Raw genomic sequence first — 14,334 nt, 5'->3', positions numbered from 1 at the left:
TCATTTTAACAAAAATTTATTGTTCTGAAACATTGTCATCACATCCCAAAAAAAATTTAAACAGAGGACAGCTTGTTGTAAAAGTTTCTGTCGAGGAAACTTAAACAGAATAAAAGAATAGAAATCCAATAATAATAATAAATATACGAATCTAATTTGTAATGATACACAAATTCACAGCAACGTTTCTCTCATCATTTTGATAAAAATTTATTGTTCTGAAAGATCGTCACCTAAAGAAGAATTTAAAGTAACGAAACAGAGGACATATTTGTTGTAGAAGTTACTTGAGAAAACATAAATAGAATAGAATGATAGAAACCCAATAATAATAAATACACTAATCTAATTTTTAACGATCCAAAAAAAGCCACGTTTCTCGCCACGTTTCAATCAAACAACTGTTCGCCCCGAAGAAAGACGGTCGTCTGATCCTCCGCCCGCGGAAAAATTTAAAGCAACGAAACAAGAGGAGGAAGAAGAAGAAGAAGACCGTTCGTTGCAGAAGTTAGTAGTGGCTCGCGTGCAAGTTTACTGTCCCTGTCGGGAGAACTTATATAGGATAGAATAGAAATCCAGTCACGTAAGGAACATCAGGCCGGGCATTATTAAATTATACGACGCTCCCGCGTCGGGAAATAGCGTATATCGCCGACCCCTTTGTACAATCGAGACGAAATAAAACGCGGTCTCGCATTAATTTTTACCCAGCCAAGTTGCCCGCCCGTAGTTGCCAGTTTCGCCAGTTGCGAAAATCATTCGACGATTCGATATCCCCCCTCTTCCCCTCCCCTCCTTTTTCCAATAATATCAACAAATTCCTCCATTTGTTTATTATCGAATGAACAACATTCGGCGAACGGAAAATCAGGTTACGCGTCGGCGATAAATTGCAAACCACGCGTTATATCGACGTACGAAACTACGCGCAGAATGATATATGATGATATTTTGTATATTTCCAGCATCGAGAAGTTTGATTTGGAAGAAAAGGATTTGGAGATTTTTTTTTACCGTTTTATTTAATCACGAGAGAATAACTCGTGAAAAATATTTTTTACTCATGTAATGGAATTTCATTTTTCTTAATTGTTGTATATTTTACAGTGTGAGAATAATTTGTGAGAATAAGTTCATTTTTCTTGTATTTTGGAAGAGGGAGAAGAGGAGAGTTGCCGTTTAAAATTATAACGATCGCGCTGTGATGCTATAGGGTGTCCTAAAATTAACGCAAGATTTGAATTTGCCGCCACTTTTGCATCAAGTTGTTGGCAAGCCTGAAAAAAGAACAGTTTGACAGCCGAGAGTTTAGGATTAGTAAAAATGGAGCGTTATACGATACAACAAAGTGGAATGGATTATTAATCGTGAAAAAGTGGATGCTGGTTTTTCCAGCGAAATAATCCTAAGCGACGAAGCGCATTTTCACCTCGATGGCTTCGTTAATCGGCAAAATTTCCGTGTTTGGGGTTCGGAGAAGCCACGCGTGATTAGCGAAAAACAAATGCACCCGCAACGTGTCACCGTTTGGCGCGGATTTTGGGCAGGAGGCATCGTCGGACCATACTTTTTCGAGAACGAGGCTGGCCAAGCAGCGACTGTTAATGGTGCTCGATATCGCGACACGATAACACGGTTCTTTCTGCCGAAATTCGATGATATTGATGTGGCCGATATGTGGTTTCAACAAGACGATGCCACGTGCCATACAGCCAATGAAACGATTCAATTATCGCACGAGACATTTCCTGATCGTGCACTCTCTCGTTTCGGTGATCAGAATTGGCCTCCTAGATCATGTGATTTAACGCCATTAGATTTCTTCTTATGGAATTATTCGAAGTCAAAGGTCTGTGTCGACAATTCCACAACCACACGTGCATTACGAGAGGAAATTAAACTGCATCGACGAAATTCAGCTACAATTGTGAAGAAAGGTGATGAAAAATTTCGATGAGGGTGCATGAAAACTCTCTTTTATATTTAATTCAAATGTTGGGTTAATTTTGGGACACCCTTTATAAATTTTCCATAATATTGAGAAAGGGGTAAAAAAATTGTATCTCTCGATTTAACAGGAGAGTTAGACGGAAAGTATTTGAATTGCGTCCCGTGCACGAAGATTGTTTATACGCGTACTAAAAAACCGGCCATCCCCCATCTCTGTTAAAAAAGTTGGAATCACGTATACTCCCCCGCGTATTCAACAACGTAACAACGTTTTCAACCCGGAAAACGAATTATAGCCTGTACGGTAAAAGCGTGTACAGCGAAATTTTTTTACACGTGGAGCATCGCGGGTGCACGCGCACAAATAATCCGCAACGGAATAAAATTTGGGACACGGACAACTCTAACCTTTCCTCCGCGTCAATATGGCGGAGGAAATCATCCCTCTCCCTTCGTTGTCTCCGCGACATCTTTCGGATGTATCCTCTACCACCATCACGAATCTATGTCGCGATAATCGAATTTGATCGATCGATATCCCCTAAATTTCAATTTCGTGTACGTCTCCAATGAGATGAAAATTTCGAAATCGATCGTTCCATATCTTGCGACATTAATGACATTTTACAATTTCGATTAATTTCTCTTTCCACAATTATTCGCTATCTTCGAGCTTTTTCTTTTTTTATTTGAAATATTTCGATTGGTAAAAAATTGCTTGCTTTTTTTTCATATTATTACTAAAACAATTATCCTTAAGCGATTCATCGAGAAGAGAAAGCTAACTGTCCATCAGATCCAGAATTTTATTAAGTAATATAATCGTATTATTCCTTCTCTCTGTCTCTCTCTCTCTCTCTTTCTTCCTCTCAGCTTTCCACTCCTGTACAAACTACTTTGGAATCGTTTAAGTATTCTATAATTATCGCCATTTCAAGTTCGATGAACTGAATCGAAAGCGATTAATCCGGCGAGATTGAGCAGTTACGGGTTTCCCCTAGCAGGGAAGAAATCGATGTAAACGTTTTAAGCAATTATCTGCCGGGGCATGGTTATAGAGTCAAAGTTGTCTCGTGTATTCCTGCGTCGTCGTAATTTGTGGCGTAAAGTTTACTGTTCGTGTAATTGCGGTGTCATAATGCTCCGAGCTAGGCGAACCACCGATGCATTCTCGCCGATAAGGCGAATTCGAGGGCTCAGGGAAGCGCGGTTCGAGGCTAATTACGTCTCAAGAATTGATATTTCTTTCTTTTTTTTTTTTCTCTCCACAGAAATCGATGAAAATTGTTATCAACGTTCAATTCAGGGGAGGGAAGGATTATCGAAGTTTTAATGCGATTTTTAATAATTTTTCAAGTTTCTTTTTCCTCTCCAATCTTTCTCGAAAGTGTGTTCCAACGTTTACGGAAGAGAAGCTCGATCTTGTAAAAAGTTTCGCTTGTTAGATCGGATATTTAATCTAACTTTTGGTATTTTTTTTATTATATAATTAATTTTTAGAAGAGATGATAATTGTTGATAATCGAAAATCGGGATTGTCACCAAGTTTGAACGAAGAATGATAGATTATATTCTTACCGCTTATCGGTCGACGAAGTCGCGAGCCATGGCTCGAACAACAAGCATCGTCCCTCCTCCTCCTCCTCCTCCTCTCGCGAATCCCGCGTTAAACTTTTTTTACATTGTCTTCTTTGTTGTTTCGCCAACGGTTACCAACTTTTTCCCCCCATTTGATCTCGACCGTGTCGAGAACGATCGCCGCTAAAAACTGAAAAGGGTAGAAGAAAATAATCGAAACGAGAAAGAAACGAGTAGTCGAGGTATCGTTCATCACACTGTTTTCGTACAGTGTTCGATCTCTGGTTTAACGATTTGGTTTAAAATTCAATATCCATAAAATCGATGGAGTGTGGATTATGATCGAAATTAAGAGGCACGATTTTATGGAAAGAATGATTGAAAGTGGATTGTGAGGAATTAAAAAACACTAATCCTATGTTTTAAGAAGAGAGATTCGAAGATTGAAAAGTTAATCGAGTTAAATTTTAAATGGGTCAAATGAATTGGGAATGTTTGAATGACAGGATGGTAGAAAATTTTTTAATTATTATCATTGTTATTATCGATGTAACAAAATTTTCATCAAGAGATTAATTGCTCGACTAACCAAGTTTCAAAAGTTGGTCAGTTGCTTAGAACTCAGTATGCTTGGAATTTTTTATTTCACTCGAAAAATAAAAATTAAAAATTTAAAACGGGAATATTACGACGTTGTGCTGAAATAGTCGGGAAGCGTGTCCACGAGTTGTAAAGCAATTCTAAAATAATTATGGCCGGATGAATTTCATTCGAGCGAGTAACGTCCATGCAGGTTTGGCCGCTCGAGAGACCAGACAATTAGTCTCTAATTACCCGGATAAATCCATTTACGTGATACCAAAAGTGAAACGCGCGTATTTAAGAAACGTTGCAAATTGAATCGTCGTAAATTAAGTATATTCAAATTCAATCCTTTCTTTCTTTTTTTTATACCGATTAAAGGAAATTTCAGAAAATGGGAACGCTATCGCGAATACTATTGTTCCACCGAGGCAGTGATCCAGTTGAAAGTGTATATTTTCTGACGCGATGATTGGTCGATGGATCGGAAAAGGCAAATGGATCGTGAAAGCAATGAAATTGCGATGGAAATGAAATTCTTTTCGACCTACGAACATTGTTCGATCGAGTTTCAAACTCGACCCTAAAAGAAAAAATATATATATATACATATATATTTAAAAACGATAATCCAAAGTCTCAATGGATCGTAGAAACCTGTGCGTCACTGTTCGTTATTATTTATTCCCCGAAATTTCCTCGAGAGAAGAAACGAAAAATGAACAGAGAAAGGAAAAAAGAGGAAAGATAAAAAAAAGAACATCGACACAAACACGTTGTCCCACCCTCCACACAACAGCTATACGTAATCACAGTTGTTGTACAGTTTACGCGGGTTGCAGGTGTGCAGGGGCTTTGTACGTACGGTAGATATACTTTAGGAGCACTTTAGCCGTCGTGTAACTGGTCGGAGAATTGGCGGCGAATACGAGGGAGGAAACGGGATCAAAAGAATCCGGTTACAGAAATTTCTGGACGATGAAAGGACGTGTGATCGATCGATGATACGAATCGAGTCGCGATGTATAAAAATCGGGAGAGGAAACGGGGTTGGTTTGGTTGATTCGCGTCGTTGTTTTGGCGCGACGAATCGTAATTGGAGGCACAGATGTACGAATGGAACGCGAAGCCGCGCGTTTCAAGTTCGGCCGACGACTGACGAGCGTACCTGGCCACGACGCCTGCGCCTCTTCACGGCCAACGCACACCTCTCTCTCTCTCTCTCTCTCTCTCTCTCTCGCTCTCTCTCTCGACGCGTTACGAGCCTGCCGCGCGCATCACACCTTGCCGATGCATTCAGATTACCGTCTACCATATCGCTGCACAAGGATTCCGCTGTATGGAGATGCAAATCCTCTTGCAAGAGGAGAAATAGTTTAATGCCGCCACCATCGGGGAAACTACCACCTCACCAACACGACGCGACCTCCCCCGAGTCACGCCAGGCAAAATGGCAATTCTACCTAGTAACATGTCGGTATTATAGTATTAATCGTTATCGGGAGAGCTGTATTCTTGAATTTATTATTTCTAAATACGAAATCGTTACTTGCACTCGGTTAGAATAATTGATTTGATCGGGATATAAGGATTATAATTTTACACTGTAACGATAATGTGAGTGTATATAAGAGAAGATGTAAAAACGATTTTCGATCAGAACGTTATTTTTTTACAAAGACGAGCGTACAAAATTGTAAGATTCATCGAAGAAAAATTTTAAAAACGTTAAATTTAATTTTTTTCCCTTTTTTCAATTCACTCCAATTTTCTCGTTTTCACGAAATTGCGAGGCTCGTCGACACCGCTGTCAACAAGATCGCGTGATAAATGTTTAGAACCGGAAGTCGGTTTTCGCGATCGGGGAAAAGTTTCATCGCGTGCCAAAACGAAACGAAACGAAATTAGAATAAGGGGAGCGAAGCGTCGTTACAGTGAGCTGACAAGAAGGGCGACGTTTGACCACCACCGTTGTTTGAGATTAAAATTAAGTCGCGGCTCGTTTCGAGCTAACGAGGCCGCGGTCCCTAATTGGGGCGAAGCTATCCGAAACACGGGGACGGATGGAAATTTCTTGACGCGGCCAGACATTTTTCATCATCCTTCCTTCCATTGGACGACTCCTTTGCGAGATGGGTGATTAAGGAAGCATTAAATTAGTCGCCTCGAGTGATCCCGCAATTTTTAATTACATACAATGCAGTACTAAAATTGTAACGTCAAAGTATCATCTTTTGAATTTTAATTCTTCCAATTTTCATTATTATCGTTATCGAGAAGGGTGAAGGAGCTTTGACAAAAAACACGGGGGTGGAGACGTCGTTAACAATAATATTTTTCATCTTATCCTTTTCCGCCTATTTTTCAAATCGATATCGCTCGATTATTATTATTATTATTCCCAGTGTGATATGTAATAACGTTTTCATAATTACGTGAAATAATTACGCGAAATAATTTGAAATATTATCTCACGGATCTGGGAAACAATGCTGCTTCTCCTCCCATTCTTTCGTAATTATTTGGAATTATTTAATTCGACTTATTTTAAAGTATATAGAAAAAGGAAACAGATTCTCATCCCTCCGTTCTATCGTCTATTCTATAATCATCCCTGTCGCAAATTTATAAATTCATATCGCGCCCCTATTGTGCAATTTATGATCCCGGGCAAGAGCGACATCGATATAAATCAAGAGAGGAAGGGACTGAGGAAAAAAGAAGGAGAGAAAAAAACGAGGTTTATCTCGAGGGAGGAGGACGAAAAAGGAGATGGCGAGGAGTAGATACCCCTTTTTCTTAGACCCCTCTCAGCTGAGCTCCTCTCCCTTTGAATACCGCGCGTAACAGATTGGCAATGGAAATGACAGGTCAGCATTTTCCGACAGGTGTGGGGATACGAAAAGAGAAAGAGAGAGGGAGAAGTCATCGGATTAAACGATTCGCTCCTCGGCCGAGCGTAATAAGAGTCAGCATCTTTTTCTGGGTAATATTTCACGCCGTTACACACCATTTCCTCACAATTAAGATTCGGAAATTTGGGTAGGACGCGGTTTATCGAGAGTGCCGTTCTCCATTTTCCAAAAACGTCTCCTCTTCCCTTTTCCTTTCTCGCTTCTCATTCTTCCCTTCCCTTCCTGCGGATGATGTCTCTCCCCTCTCCAATCGGCTGACCCGAATTTTCTTTTCGATTCTCTTTTTTCTTCTTCTTTTTTTTCGATCTCTAAATTTGAGCGATTCACGTTGCACAACGTGAGACGAGGATTCGTTTTTGTATCGATTCGATGGGACGAGTTACGAATGAGAGTTCGAAGGGCAAACGAAATATAGATTAGGGGGGAAGGGGGATGTGATAATTCGATACGATTTGCGTATTCGGGACGTTGATGAACTTTGTAGAGGGAATATTTAAAAAGAGTGAAAATAGTTTATGTAAATATATATGTATGTATGGTCGATCGATATCGATTCGGCTATATCCTGGCTTGAAACTGATCCTGTTTGATTAGTCTATTCTTATTTGATTATAACAAATTTATTTTTCTTGTCAAGTCACGATTGACCTATTCTATTTGTACGATCGTAACAGGTCTCTATTCTATTTGATCGACGTATATTACTTATCTCTTCGATCGACCTATTATCCTCGCCTCAATCATGCCTGCTCTATTCCGTTTGTGCCTCATCGTGACCTGCCTAATCTTATTTCATTAATATATTGTATTTAAATTTAAGAATGGAAGCATATTCTATATTCAAAGAAAAGAAATTAGATGAACAAAAGTGTCTTTGTTAAAAATTGTGTATCATCATGATCTATCTAATCTTATTTGTCTGATTAAAACTATATACATTGTGTTTAGATAACAAATATTAAAAAATGTCTTCGTTAAAAATTGTGTCATTATAATCTATCTAACCTTATTTGTCTGATAAAACTATATACACATATGTATTGTATTTAAAATAACAAATATTAAGAGTGGAAGCATATTTTTTTATTCAAAATAAGGAAAGAACGAAAATGTCTTCGTTAAAAATTGTATCATCATAATCTATCTAACCTTATTTGTCTGACTAAAACTAAGAGTGGAAGCATATTTTTCTTATCCAAAATAAGGAAAAAACAAAAGTGTCTTTGTTAAAAATTGTGTATCATCATGATCTATTTAATCTTATTTGTCTGATTAAAACTATATACATTATATACATTAAATAACCAATATTAAGAATGGAAGCATATTTTTTTTATTCAAAATAAGAAAAGAACAAAAGTGTCTTCGTTAAAAATTGTATCATCATAATCTATCTAATTTTATTTGTCTGATTAAAACTATATACTAAATATTAAGAGTGGAAGCATATTTTTCTTATCCAAAATAACAAAAGAACAAAAGTTAAAAATTGTGTATCATCATGATTTATTTAATCTTATTTGTCTGACTAAAACTATATACATTGTGTTTAGATAACAAATATTAACAGTGGAAACATATTTTTCTTATCCTTTTTATTTATCTTAAATAAGGAAAGAACAAAAGTGTCTTTGTTAAAAATTGTGTTTCGTGTATCATCATGACCTATCTAATTTTATTTGTCTGACTAAAACTATATATACGTATATACATTGTATTTAAACAACAAATATTAAGAGTGGAAGTATATTTTTTTATCCAAAATAAGGAAAGAACAAAAGTGTCTTCGTTAAAAATTGTGTTTCGTGTATCATCATAACATATCTAATTTTATTTGTCTGACTAAAACTATATACACACATATACATTGTATTTAAATAACAAATATTAAAAGTAGAGGTATATTTTTTTTATTCAAAATAAGGAAAGAGCAAAAGATAGGTCATGATGATACACGAAACTATATACGCGTATACATTATATTCAAATAACAAATATAAGAGTGGGAAGCATATTTTTCGTTCAAAGCAAGGAAAGAAAAAAGTGGAAAGCGAGGAAAAAGTGCGTTCGTTAAAATGTTAGCTAATTTTTCGAATACCGGAAGCAAAAATTTGACTGATTTACTTTGGCCGCTTCGTAGCGCGGTTTATAAACGGCGAAGTTATGAAAATTTGTTCGTTACTCGCAAGTGGCGAGAACGAAGGGAAAATTTGAAATCTCTTGAAACCGGCGGTCGTAAACTTCCTCCCGACAAGTGTACCAGTGGATGAAAGTTTCCCAACTCGTCGCATACATTTCCAGGATGCGCCCACATTATTGAAAGTACATTTTCGTTGATCGCCCCCCCTCCCCAAATTTTTTGAACGTTCTCTTCGATCCCTGCTCTAACTCCTGTTCAAACATCTTCCAAATCGTATACTTCTTCTTCCTCTTCTTCTTCTTCGACCGCAACACGACATTGTGTCGTTTCAAACGCAATACGAATCCTCGACTCGACGACTATTCAACTCGATTTCGATGCATCGAGCAGCAGTTTTCTAATTTCGAGGCGATCTCTTTTCGAAATAATATCTCGGGTAAAGAAAGGAAATTTTATTCTTCGACTTGTTTGGAAACGGATCGGATCGATTCGAGGCACGAAACTGTTTCTATCGATCAATTCAGTCATGGATGAATTGGTTTATATGTGGATGTGTATCGGGACAATACGCGTTTCGTGATGCAACCAACGTCTTTTGTCCCACCAATTTTCTTTGATTTTCAATTTTTTCTTTCTCAAACTCTAATAAAAGGCTCTTTTTTTTTCGAAATCGAGGGAAAACAAATTAGAGGAACTATTTATTTCATTATTATAAAAGAATTTACGAAACGAGGATTTTCTTTCTTTTTTTTTAAGAATAATCATACTCGTGTTTGCGCGCTTGGACCGCACCCTGTGCCAACGCATCGATCGTCCCGAGGATCGTGCACGTTGTTTGCCGGCCGAGTGTTCCTTGCAATTTCATCAAATTCTCTGGATCCTGTTATTAAGTTTAACGACAAAGGGATCGCCGGATGGAAAATATCGTCCCTGTTATTCGTCGATTAATTTTCTTCCATTTCATTTCCCTTTATTATGCGAAAAGTATGCGAAAAGTACGTATTAAATGTTTCATCGAATTAAAGAAAGAAAGAAAGAGAGAAAGAAGGAAGAAAAAAGTTTCGTTTAAGAAATAAAATACTCGAAATTATTCTCAGAATATTTCCTCGGAAGCAACGGGAACAGTTTAGAGTTTAGAGAAAGCGGAGATGGACAATCGAGCGATTCGCTTAATACACGTCTTTCGACGCCCGGATCACCATCCCTCCGACCGTCCAATTCCTTTGTTACCTCGCCGGATGAAGAATGCGGGTGAATAATGAACTCGTTCCACGGATCAAATGTTCCGCCAAGGGTCCCGTATTGGAAACCCTTTCCTTGGGTGGAGAGGAAGGGGTTGAAGAATCGAGCGTTGCACGGCGAAAGGAAATTCAGATCTGGGGGGGTAAACGACTCGTATTTGTCCCTTCTCTCGAACCGATCTCTCGTAAACCGATCGATTTCATTTTTAATTCGTTTCTAGGTTACTCGAGATTCGATTCGTCTGGAGAACGATATTGCATGAAAAAAAAAAAGAAATTAATCGTGATAAACGTGCGTCTTGGAATAACCGAAGGCATTTACCATGGATCTGGTTTTTTAATCTGGTGAAAAATTCGTTTCTAGGGAGAAACGATGCGTCTTCGCGACACCCCGAGGGAATCGATGCAATATAAAGATTAAAACGTGGACGGACGTGGATCGATCATCAACTACGTAAATTTGCGTTTCAAGGAGGAGGCGGAGGGGAAAGGACACGCGTCGGATCATCGTTCGTTTGTATTGGGGGAATAAGAAGAGGGAAAGATGAAATTTTCTTGGAACACAAGGTAACAGGAACAGGAAGTCGCATGTAATTGTCTTTATTTAACAGTATGTGTATATATATTTCGATTCAAATAAACAGAGAAGAAGGAGTTGGTTTCGACGATGGAAATAAGAATATGACGTTCGATAGAAGCATTATCCTCCTTCGATATCGATTTCGTACGTAAAACCGGTCTTTAATCGTAGCTTTGACGCTCACTTGACTCGCAATTGTCGCCATTTTATCATTACGCTTCGACGGATCCTCTTGTTTACGACTATTGTTCCGCTGGAACCGTATTCCTCTCCAGTTTTTCGCTCTCGACTTTCGAATGGCTTTTCTTTATCTTTGCCTCTGTTTATTGTTTATTCGTCGACATTAATCCCACTTTTCAATTTCTCAAACGCTTGTCACATTGCTCGTTTAATATTGTTCGTTTCCTTTTTCGTAGGATTCCGTTTTCGTTTCCGTAGACCGCACAAGTCTCAATAGCTCGCGAGTTGTTCAAATTGTTCTTTTCTTTTTTCCCCCCTCCTATTTCTACCGAATTTTCACCGCTGTTTTCCATCGAAATTTCATCGCGATTTACACGCAGTGAAAGAATCGCGTTGCCCGAATCCGCGTGCCAGCAAAGCAATTTTAGAAATGCTTCTCTCCGCGCTTCTCTCCTCTTCTCTTCTCCTCTCTTGCCTGACTTACATCCACCACGCGTACTACAAACGTGTCACGTAACGAAACGTGTACGCGAGGCCAGAGATTCAGCGTTTCTTACGTACGTACTCGTAAGTTTTTAGAGGAGAAATCCTCCAGTCGCTCCTCCTGTTATATTCTTTTGCGCGATGTGTTTTTGACGCATCTCTTCTCCATTCGTATGAATAAGTTGGTTCAAATACGAAAATGAACGATGAAAAACGATTGCTATATAAATATTTGAATTATCGAAAAGAATTTTCATCTCAATGTTAATATTATTCAACAAAGTTTCGTCGATGACGATTATGAATTATTAAAAAAGAAAAAAGAAGAAAAAATAATATAATGTATTGTAATAGAATTTTCATTTCGAATATCGATATTATTTCTTACCTAACAAAGTTTCATCGTGAATGATTAAAAAAAAAAAGGAAAAAAAGAAAGAAGAAATAATATATAATATATTGTAATAAATAGAATTTTCATTTCGAATATCGATATTATTTCTTACCTAACAAAGTTTCATCATGAATGATTAAAAAAAAAAAAAGGAAAAAAAGAAAGAAGAAACAATATATAATATATTGTAATAAATAGAATTTTCATTTCGAATATCGATATTATTTCTTACCTAACAAAGTTTCATCATGAACGATTAAAAAAAAAGAAAAGGAAAAAAAGAAAGAAGAAAAAGAAGAAACAATGTATAATATATTGTAATAAATAGAATTTTCATTTCGAATATCGATATTATTTCTTACCTAACAAAGTTTCATCATGAATGATTAAAAAAAAAAGGAAAAAAGAAAGAAGAAAAAGAAGAAACAATATATAATATATTGTAATAAATAGAATTTTCATTTCGAATATCGATATTATTTTTTACCTAACAAAGTGAATGATTAAAAAAAAAAAGGAAAAAAGAAAGAAGAAACAATATATAATATATTATAATAAGTAGTCACGACAATCAAAATAATTGTATCTGATACAATTATTTACCTTGAAACGGTAGTTACTTTGACGTGGCTGAATCGAGGCAAGTCGCAACATGCGTGAGACAGGAGGCACGTATACGTATTTAACGCGAGGCTTGGAACACGGTTGGACAATTATCATTGTTATTGTTGCCGTATTTGCATAAGTTTTGCGGGGATTAACGGACGTGGCAAGGCATCCCCTACGTTTCTGTTAACGTAAAATGTGATTCTAACCCCTCAAGCTCTCCTTTGACTATAACGTTCGAACCTCGTTCTCCCACGCTCAAGCAGCTGTTTACGCTCAACTTACCTGCAAAGCAAACCCTCTAACCCTTTGTCGTGGAAATTAATTTTTTTGTTTTTGGTACCCGATCGATACAGCTCCCCCCCCCCCCCCGCGGCTGAATTGTTAATTGGACGATTGTTCGATAGGAATCAACGCAGGAGAGGGAGGGGGAACGTGGATAAATCTCGCCTACTGCACCCTTTCTTTCTTATCGTATTTTTTTTTTTTTAAGAAGAAAAGAAGAAAATTCCTTCCCTTTCTTTCTTTTAATATATATATATATATATATATATATATATATATATATATATATATATATATATATATATATATATGAAAAATATATATTTGAAAATTTTGAGTAAAAAAAATTCCAATCTAAGGTATTTTTTTTTAAGAAGAAAAGAATCTTCTTCCAATCCTTTCCCTCTCTTTCTTTTAATATATATGGAAAAAGAAAGATTTGAAAATTTCGAGTAAAAAAAATTCCAATCTAAGATATTTTTTTTTAAGAAGAAAAGAATCTTCTTCCAATCCCTTCCCTCTTTTTCTTTTAATATATATGGAAAAATAAGGGTTTGAAAATTTCGAGTAAAAAAAATTTCAATCTAAGGTATTTTTTTTTTAAGAAGAAAAGAATCTTCTTCCAATCCCTTCCCTCTCTTTCTTTTAATATATATGGAAAAGCGTTTGAAAATTTTGAGTAAAAAAAATTCCAATCTAAGGTATTTTTTTTTTAAGAAGAAAAGAATCTTCTTCCAATTCCTTCCCTCTCTTTCTTTTGATATATATGGAAAAAGGAAGGTTTGAAAATTTCGAGTAAAAAAAATTCCAATCTAAAATGTTTTCGAAGGTTTTCTCTTCCCAAAGTTGATACGGGTTTTCTTATGTTAGAAGCAGGAGAGAAAAAAAGAAAAGGGAGCGTAGGGAAACGCGTTGGAAAAAGGCGAGGCAGGAGATCTCGCTTCAATTACCAAATCGTAACACGGCAATTTATCAAACGGCAAACAGGGGGAAAATATTCCCTTACCACTGCTTTCCCGATTAAACGGTATTAACCTCCCAGGGATTGGGTATTTGTAGCCGAGAAGATTACGCGAGCGACATCGTAGCTGAAAATCGTAATTAAAAGTTTATTTGTCGGGGAGGGAAGGTAAATACATTATTGTGGAAAAGAGAGAAAAGAAAGAAAGGAAGGAAGGAAGGGAGGAAGGAAGCAAGGAAGAAAGGGAGAGTTTGCGTTGAACGCGGGTGGAAGCGTTGAAACGCTGGTGTGACGATAAATTCGAAACGATAATCTGAAGTGGCGAGAAGGAGAGAGAAGAGAAGGAAGAGGGGAGGAAGTGAACGGCGTGAAATAAGTGTATCGTGAAATTACGAGCTGTCCGGTTGTGGGGTGACTGTATCCGTTACCAGATATTACA

At 37.1% G+C, this 14,334-nt stretch overlaps 1 protein-coding gene across 4 annotated transcripts in view; it reads right to left on the bottom strand.

The window, feature by feature from the left end:
• Positions 1-5,284, bottom strand: part of LOC724138 (igLON family member 5) — a 63,989-nt gene extending 58,705 nt beyond the window's left edge. The window contains exons 1-2 of one of the 4 annotated variants that reach the window (XM_006567573.3): positions 4,884-5,284; positions 3,529-3,718 (exon numbers count right to left, since the gene is read on the bottom strand). The gene's annotated coding sequence lies outside the window, so the exon portion shown is untranslated. Of the gene's footprint in view, positions 1-3,528; positions 3,719-4,117; positions 4,269-4,719; positions 4,854-4,883 lie in introns of those variants that run through there. The other 3 variants (XM_001119871.5, XM_006567576.3, XM_006567575.3) reach the window with 3 other exon arrangements.
• Positions 5,285-14,334: the final 9,050 nt, after the last annotated feature.

This window comes from Apis mellifera, linkage group LG9 (assembly GCF_003254395.2).
Source record: "Apis mellifera strain DH4 linkage group LG9, Amel_HAv3.1, whole genome shotgun sequence".
Lineage (NCBI taxonomy): Eukaryota > Metazoa > Arthropoda > Insecta > Hymenoptera > Apidae > Apis > Apis mellifera.
Note: the sequence above shows the minus strand (reverse complement) of the source record. Positions and strands in the feature narration are given on the sequence as shown.